We start from the raw sequence: 7,500 nt of genomic DNA, 5'->3' as shown, positions 1-7,500 counted from the left end.
CAGGCAAGAATGAAGAGGATGAGGTGGTATCTATGCCTATTCATGGCTATATTAACACTTGAAACAATTAATAAAATCATCATACATGTCAGGAAGTCATACTTACTTGCAAGTCATTGTTAACTGTATTTAGTGCATCTAGAACTACATCATGTAAGTGTAGGAGTGGCTGTGTGGTAAGTAGCTTGCTTAAGAACTACATGGTTCCGGGTTCAGTCCCACTGCGTGGCACCTCGGGCAAGTGTCTTCTACTATAGCCTCAGGCTGACCAAAGTTTGTGAGTGGATTTGGTAGACGGAAACTGAAAGAAGCCCATCGTATATATGTACATATATACGTGTGTATGTGTGTTTGTGTATGTGTGATTTTCCCTCCAATAACGCTTGGCAACCGATGCTGGTGTGTTTACGTCCCCGTAACCTAGCGGTTTGGCAAATGAGACTGATAGAATAAGTACTAGGCTTACAAAGAATAAGTCCTGGGATTGATTTGCTCGACTAAAGGTGGTGCTCCAGCATGGCCGCAGTCAAATGACTGAAACAAGTAAAAGAGTAAAATAGTATCATCCAATGTATTTTACATTTTTTAAAGATGGTAGGAAGATTTGGTTGTTATTTCTTGCAGATTGAGTGCTCACATAGGGTTCCTTAATTGGCTCAAGAAATTTCTTGTGTTATTAATGTAATTGTTGCTTCCCTTTAATCAGATCCAGTTATTCTTGTAAATATTGTTATTGTTGTTTTGTGTTGAATCAGCTCTTATTGAATAAGTGTACCTATGATCAAAGATGGTCTAACCTTTACCGTCCTACTTATTTCTTAAAGATTTATTCTGGCATAGTATATCTTGGACAATGATTACGTTATCCAAGTGTCCTTTACTTTTTTATGACAGCTAAGTCTGTGGTTCAAGGGAGATGTAGCTGTTATTTCTAGCAAGCCATGCAGCCATGTAAAAAGATCCTTTTATTTTATTGTTGTTGGTGTTATTAATACTATGTTGCTCAAGGCAATAAAATTGGCAGAATCTTTAGGGATGAAAGAAATGCCATACAGCATTTCTTCTGGATCTTTACATTCTGAGTTCAAATTTTGCCTTGGTCAGCTTTATCTTTCATCTTTTTGGAGTTGATAAATAAAAGTATCGGGGAAGTAGTGGGGTCAGTACTATTGACTAATCCCCCCCCCCCTCAAAGTTCCTGACTTCATGCCTGAACTAGAAATTATTATTAGTACCATGATTGTTGATGTTTGTTTTGATTTTTCTCCTAAAAAGATAAGCTGTCTGCTACGAAAGAACACCCAAACCCTCCCATTTCATCTTGAAGATAGCTTTTTAAAAAATCATAAATTTTGCACTTTTAAGTAAAAATAATGATGTAGGTAGGTCTTATACCTTTCTCCCCTCTTTCCCTCTCTCTCCTTCTCTACCCTTCCCCTCCTCTCTCTCTCTTTCTCTCTCCCTCTCTCTCTCTCTCTCTCTGCTTCTTTCCTCCAAGGGTGGAGTATGTTCTTTGCTCTTACAAATTTAGTCATTTCTTACTGATGTTGGAAGTTAGTTGTTGTTGTTATTTATACTGTCACTCCCAAAATGGTACCTTTATGACCTTGCTGCTCCTTGTACAGTACTTCGGTGATACTCTAAATATCCTAAATTTAGGGACTTGCAATAAATGCATGGTACTTTGCTGATGCTCCAAATGTATTTCAACCATTTTTTTTTTCCTTTTTGGTCTCTGGACCCATTGGTTATTATTCTATTCTAGTGGACCCTCATAGCCATATGATGTTTAAAAATTAGTTCTATAGATACTTTCAAAATTTCTATTTTGCTTTTCAGACATTAATTTGTGTAGGTTGATCTATGCAAAACATTAAAGAAAGAAACATAGCTGTTCTTGCAATAAATATATGGACCCTTAAAATGTTACTGTGGATCCCCAATTTACTATTTTGCTAGCATGGACCTCCAGGCGTTATGTGGACCCCGATTGAGAACCACTGATTTCATCATCATCATCATCATCATTTAGCGTCTGCTTTCCATGCTAGCATGGGTTGGACGGTTCAACTGGGGGTCTGTGAAGCCAGGAGGCTGCACCAGGCTCCAGTCTGATCTGGCAGTGTTTCTACAGCTGGATGCCCTTCCTAACGCCAACCACTCCGTGAGTGTAGTGGGTGCTTTTTACGTGCCACCCGCACAGGTGCCAGATGGAGCTGGCAGTAGATTTAGATTCTTTAATTGCTAGAGAAAGTAGTAAGGTGGCAGCCATTAGAGCATTGGACAGAATGCCTTGTGATGTTCGTTCCAAGTTCAAATTCTACCCTAGCCAATTTTACTATTCATCCTTTTGCAGCCAATACATAAAGTATTAGTTTAATTCTCTCTCTCTCTTTCTCTTCCTCTGTCCCCCTCTCCCCTTCTCTCTCTCTTTCTCTTCCTCTTTCCCCTTTCCCCCCTCTCTCTTTCTCTTCCTCTTTCCCCCTTTCCCCCTCTCTCTTTCTCTTCCTCTTTCCCCCTTTCCCCCCTCTCTCTTTCTCTTCCTCTGTCCCCCTCTCTCTCTCTCAAACTGGTTGTGGTCAGACCTGGAGAAGGATGGGCTTCACTGATCTTGTTCCAGTGAATCTCTCAGGAGTGGTTCAAAGCAAGAGAAAAAAAAAACCAAGCAATTACCAAAGAACCATCACCAATAATACAGAATGGGTTATGAATTAATAAATATATATTGAGTCACATTACATATGTATTTAGTCTGGCTATAAAATTAGGGATGAGGCCATGAGAATTGAACCAACAGGTTTGCTGTTTTGAATCCTAATGATGTCATTATCATCATCAGCAGCATCCCTACTGTAGATATAACCACCAACAACTGTCCTCACTACCATCACCATCCATTATCACCACTGCCACCATCATTCTACTGACACTATAGTCAACTTCTTCACGAAGTCATTAGCTGTGTGACTGTTGTCCAGCATCTCTTGGGGTATCTTGTTTCTGTATTATATTGTCTATGGGATTCAATTCAAAATTAATTTAGTTGTTTGGCCTAATTACTTCTTCCAAGTTGTTTCCATCTACTGTGAGATGGCACCACCACCACCACTAATACTACTACAGCTACTACCACTATTTACTACCGTCCCCAGAAGGAATAGGAACTTACAAGATAGGAAGTGAAAACGTTCATCACTATTCACTCGACCATACAGAGTTACGTTGAGAATTCATTTGGTTGCTACATAGGCAGCTGGAGAACATAACAGAAAGAGTGATTAATGAAATTAGACATTATAAACATGGATTTGAAACAGAGAAGAGTATTAGGCTCACTGCAGGAAGTGGAATCATGTAACTCAATTATTAAGCAATGTTGGGCATTAGTGTAATAACCTATCCTGTTAGTGTTAAGTGTTGGGAGAAAGTATCAGAGTTTAACTCTCAAGCATTTAAACCAGCCATATCAAGCCAAAATACTCAACCAGTTTTATGTTTGAACTAGCCTGATCTAGCCTCTTAGACCTACCCCACAATGTCATTCCTAAAGTACACAATGCCATCATTGAAATCTCAAAGCTACAAGACAATGCTTGAGTAATTCACAGTAATGTAATTATATAAGCATTACATTTCATGGATGGAGGTGCAATGGCCCAGTGGTTAGGGCAGCAGACTCGCAGTCATAGGATCGCGGTTTCGATTCCCAGACCGGGCGTTGTGAGTGTTTATTGAGTGAAAACACTTAAAACTCCTTGAGGCTCCGGCAGGGATGGTGGTGATCCCTGCTGTACTCTTTCACCACAACTTTCTCTCACTCTTACTTCCTGTTTCTGTTGTGCCTGTAATTCAAAGGGCCAGCCTTGTCACACTATGTCACGCTGAATATCCCTGAGAATTACGTTAAGGGTATACGTGTCTGTGGAGTGCTCAGCCACTTGCACGTTAATTTCACAAGCAGGCTGTTCTGTTGATCGGCTCAACTGGAACACTCGTCATCGTAAGCGACGGAGTGCCAATTATTATACATTTGATGGAGTAATCTGAATGCTAAAGGGTTAAAATAGTAATAATAATACACAGCACCTAATTCAAGTATATGGAATTAGCATGTGTTCTGTGAAGTAATCAGTAAATAATGTAGTCATTACATACACACAGAGACACACATACACATGATTTCAATCACGTCAATATACTTATTGATCTGTTCTGCCTTAGATGGGTCTTTATAATATTTTACATCATTTACAATGAAATCTTTAGCATAAATAGTGGGCAAAAAGTTTACTTAGGGCAGCAAGCTGGCAGAAATGTTAGCAAGCTGGGCAAAAAGCTTATCAGTATTTCGTCCGTCATTACGTTCTGAGTTCAACTTCCGCTGAGGTCGACTTAGCCTTTCATCCTTTCGGCATCAAATAAAAAATAAGTACCAGTTACGCACTGGGGTTGTTGTAATCAACTTAATCCCTTTGTCTGTCCTTGTTTGTCCCCTCTGTGTTTAGCCCCTTGTGGGTAGTAAAGAAATAAGAGATAAGTTTATTTTGCCCTCATGTAGTTCTAAGTTCAGTCCTGCTGTCTGGTACTTTGGGTAACTATCTTCTACTGTAGCTTTGGGTTGAAAGCAGTGTTGTTAGCCACCATACCTATACATGTGTATGGTGTGTGTGTATTTGATTTTGTGGTTAAGAAGTTTGCTTTGCAGCCATACAGTTTGGGGTTCAGTACCACTGCATGGCACCCTGGACAAGTGTCTTTTACTGATGTGGGTCAATCAAAGCTTTGTGAGTGGATTTGGTAGACAGAACTTGGAAGAATCTCTTTGCGTGTGTGTGTGTGTTCATGTCTTCATCATGTCATCACCATACAAATGGTATCATTCATTTTCAGTCTTCTGGAGATAGGTGAGGGTTGGTAACAGAGAGAGCATCTGGTTGTAGAAAATTTGCTTCAATAAGATCCTTTTGACCTATACAGGTATGGAAGAGTAAATGTTAAAGTGATGATGATGTAGATATATGTCACCATTTTTACATGTCAATATATGCAGGGGTTCAGTACCACTGCATGGCACCTTGGACAAGTGTCTTCTATTACTGACATGGGTCAGTCAAAGCTTTGTCAGTGGACTTGGTAGATAGAATCTGGAAGAATCTGTGTGTGTGTGTGTGTTTGTCATTGTTATCACCATACAAATGGTATCGTTAATTTTCAGTCTTCTGGAGAGAGGTATGGGTTGGCTTCAATAAGCTCCTTTTGACCTATACAAGTATGGAAGAATAAAGGTTAAAATGGTGATGATGTAGATACATGTCACCAGTTTTACATGTAAATATAAGCAGGCATGGCTGTGTGGTAAGAAGCTTGCTTCCTAACCACATGGTTTTGGGTTTAGTCCCATTGCATGGCACCTTGGGCAAGTGTCTTCTACTATAGCCTCAGGCCAACCAAAGCCTTATGAGTAGATATGGTAGACAGAAACTGAAAGAAGCCCATCATGTGAGTGCGTGTGTGTGTGTGTGTGTGTGTATATGTATGTGTTTGTGTGTATGTGTGTGTGTGTTTGTGTCAGTATCTGTCTCCCCCGCTTGAGAGCTGGTGTCGGTGTGTTTACATCTCCATAACTTAGCAATCCATCAAAAGAGACCGATAGAATAAGTGTAACAGAAAGTAAGTACTGGGGTCAATTCATTCAGCTTAAAATTCTTCAAGTTGGTGCTCCAGCATGGCCACAGTCTAACGACTGAAACAAGCAAACAATTAAGGATATCATGTATTTTATTTTATTTTATTTTATTTTATTTTTGTGTATACTGGTGTTATACTGTTAGTCGAATTGCATCTCTTAATACTGAAAGGTAAAACTTAATTAATTAATTAATAACTGCCTGATATAATAGGTATGAGACTGAAACGAGTAAAGGTGCCGATATAATTGACTAAAATCCATCAAGGTGGTGCCCCAATATTGCTGCAATCAAATAAATGAAGCCAGAGAAAGAATAATAAAATGATAATTATTGAATATAATGAGATGGAACTAAAGCAGAACGGAGTAATAACAGTCAAAATTAAAATTAATAATAATAATAATAATATTAATAATAATAATAATAATAATAATGATAATAATAATAATAATAATAATAATGATAATAATAATGATAATAATGATAATAATAATAATGATAATAATAATAATAATAATGATAATAATAATAATAATAATAATAATGATAATGATAATAATAATGATAATAATAATAATAATAATAAAAATAATGATAATAATAATGATAATAATAATAATAATAATGATAATAATAATAATAATAATGATAATAATAATAATAATGATAATAATAATAATAATAATAATGATAATAATAATAATGATAATAACAACAACAACAACAACAACAACAATGATAATAATAATAATAATAATAATGATAATAATAATGATGATGATAATAATAATAATAATAACGATGATAATAATGATGATGATAATAATAATAATAATAATAATAATAATAATAATGATAATTGTAATTATTTTTGTTGTTATTATTAGATGTTTATTGTTGTTGTTATTATTATTATTATTATTATTTGCTTCAAATTTCCTTTGACATTTTCTTAAAGAGTAATAAAAGAATCAGAAAATGAACTGAATAAAATGAAATTAATAACAGAAATGCTAGCTATAAGGACTGTGAGATACTGAAAAGAATTGGTAAAAAAAAAACGATGTAGGAATCAATAATGATAAAAATACCAAGAGTGGAGACAGAATAAAATAAAATTAATAAAATTAAATTAAAAGCCCCATTCCATTCATTATCATTATTTTTTTAATTGGAAACAATAGTGTATTGTAATGAGGTTTCAGTTGATTATCTCTGACTGGAATATATAATCAAAAGATAATAACGATGTCTTCTTCCAGAAGTTAAACATGTTGTTGCTATTATTATTTATGGAAGAAAAGTCGATGAGCTGGCAGAATCATTAGCACGCCAGGTGAAATGCTTAGCAATATTTCACCTGCTGCTTCGCTCTGGGTTCAAATTCTGCGGAGGTTGACTTTGCCTTTCATCCTTTCGGGGTCGATAAATTAAGTACCATTTCAGTACATATGGAAACTATGTATTGCCAACACATCTCACCCATCTAATCCATTTGTACTATAGCCTCGGACCAACCAAAGCCTTGTGAGTGAATTTGGTAGACGGAAACTGAAAGAAGCCCATTGTATATATGTGTGTGTGTCTGTGTTTGTCCCCCCCCCCAACATCACTTGACGACCTATGCTGGTGTGTTTATGTCCCCATAACTCAGCAGTTAGGCAAAAGAGACCGATAGAATAAGTTCTAGGCTTACAGAGAATAAATCCTGGGGTCGAATTGCTCAACTAAAGGTGCTGCTCCAGCATGGCCGCAGTCAAATGACTGAAAGTAAAAGAGTACACACACACACACACACATGTATACATAT

At 36.7% G+C, this 7,500-nt stretch overlaps 1 protein-coding gene across 4 annotated transcripts in view; it reads left to right on the top strand.

The window, feature by feature from the left end:
* The window catches only part of LOC115211592 (FYVE, RhoGEF and PH domain-containing protein 2), a 531,041-nt gene that overhangs the window by 360,950 nt on the left and 162,591 nt on the right, over positions 1-7,500 (top strand). The gene's annotated exons all lie outside the window — the stretch shown is intronic.

Source organism: Octopus sinensis, linkage group LG5, assembly GCF_006345805.1.
Source record: "Octopus sinensis linkage group LG5, ASM634580v1, whole genome shotgun sequence".
NCBI classification, from domain to species: Eukaryota; Metazoa; Mollusca; class Cephalopoda; order Octopoda; family Octopodidae; genus Octopus; species Octopus sinensis.
The sequence above is the reverse complement of the archived record's forward strand: the minus strand, read 5'-3'. Positions and strand labels throughout refer to the sequence as shown.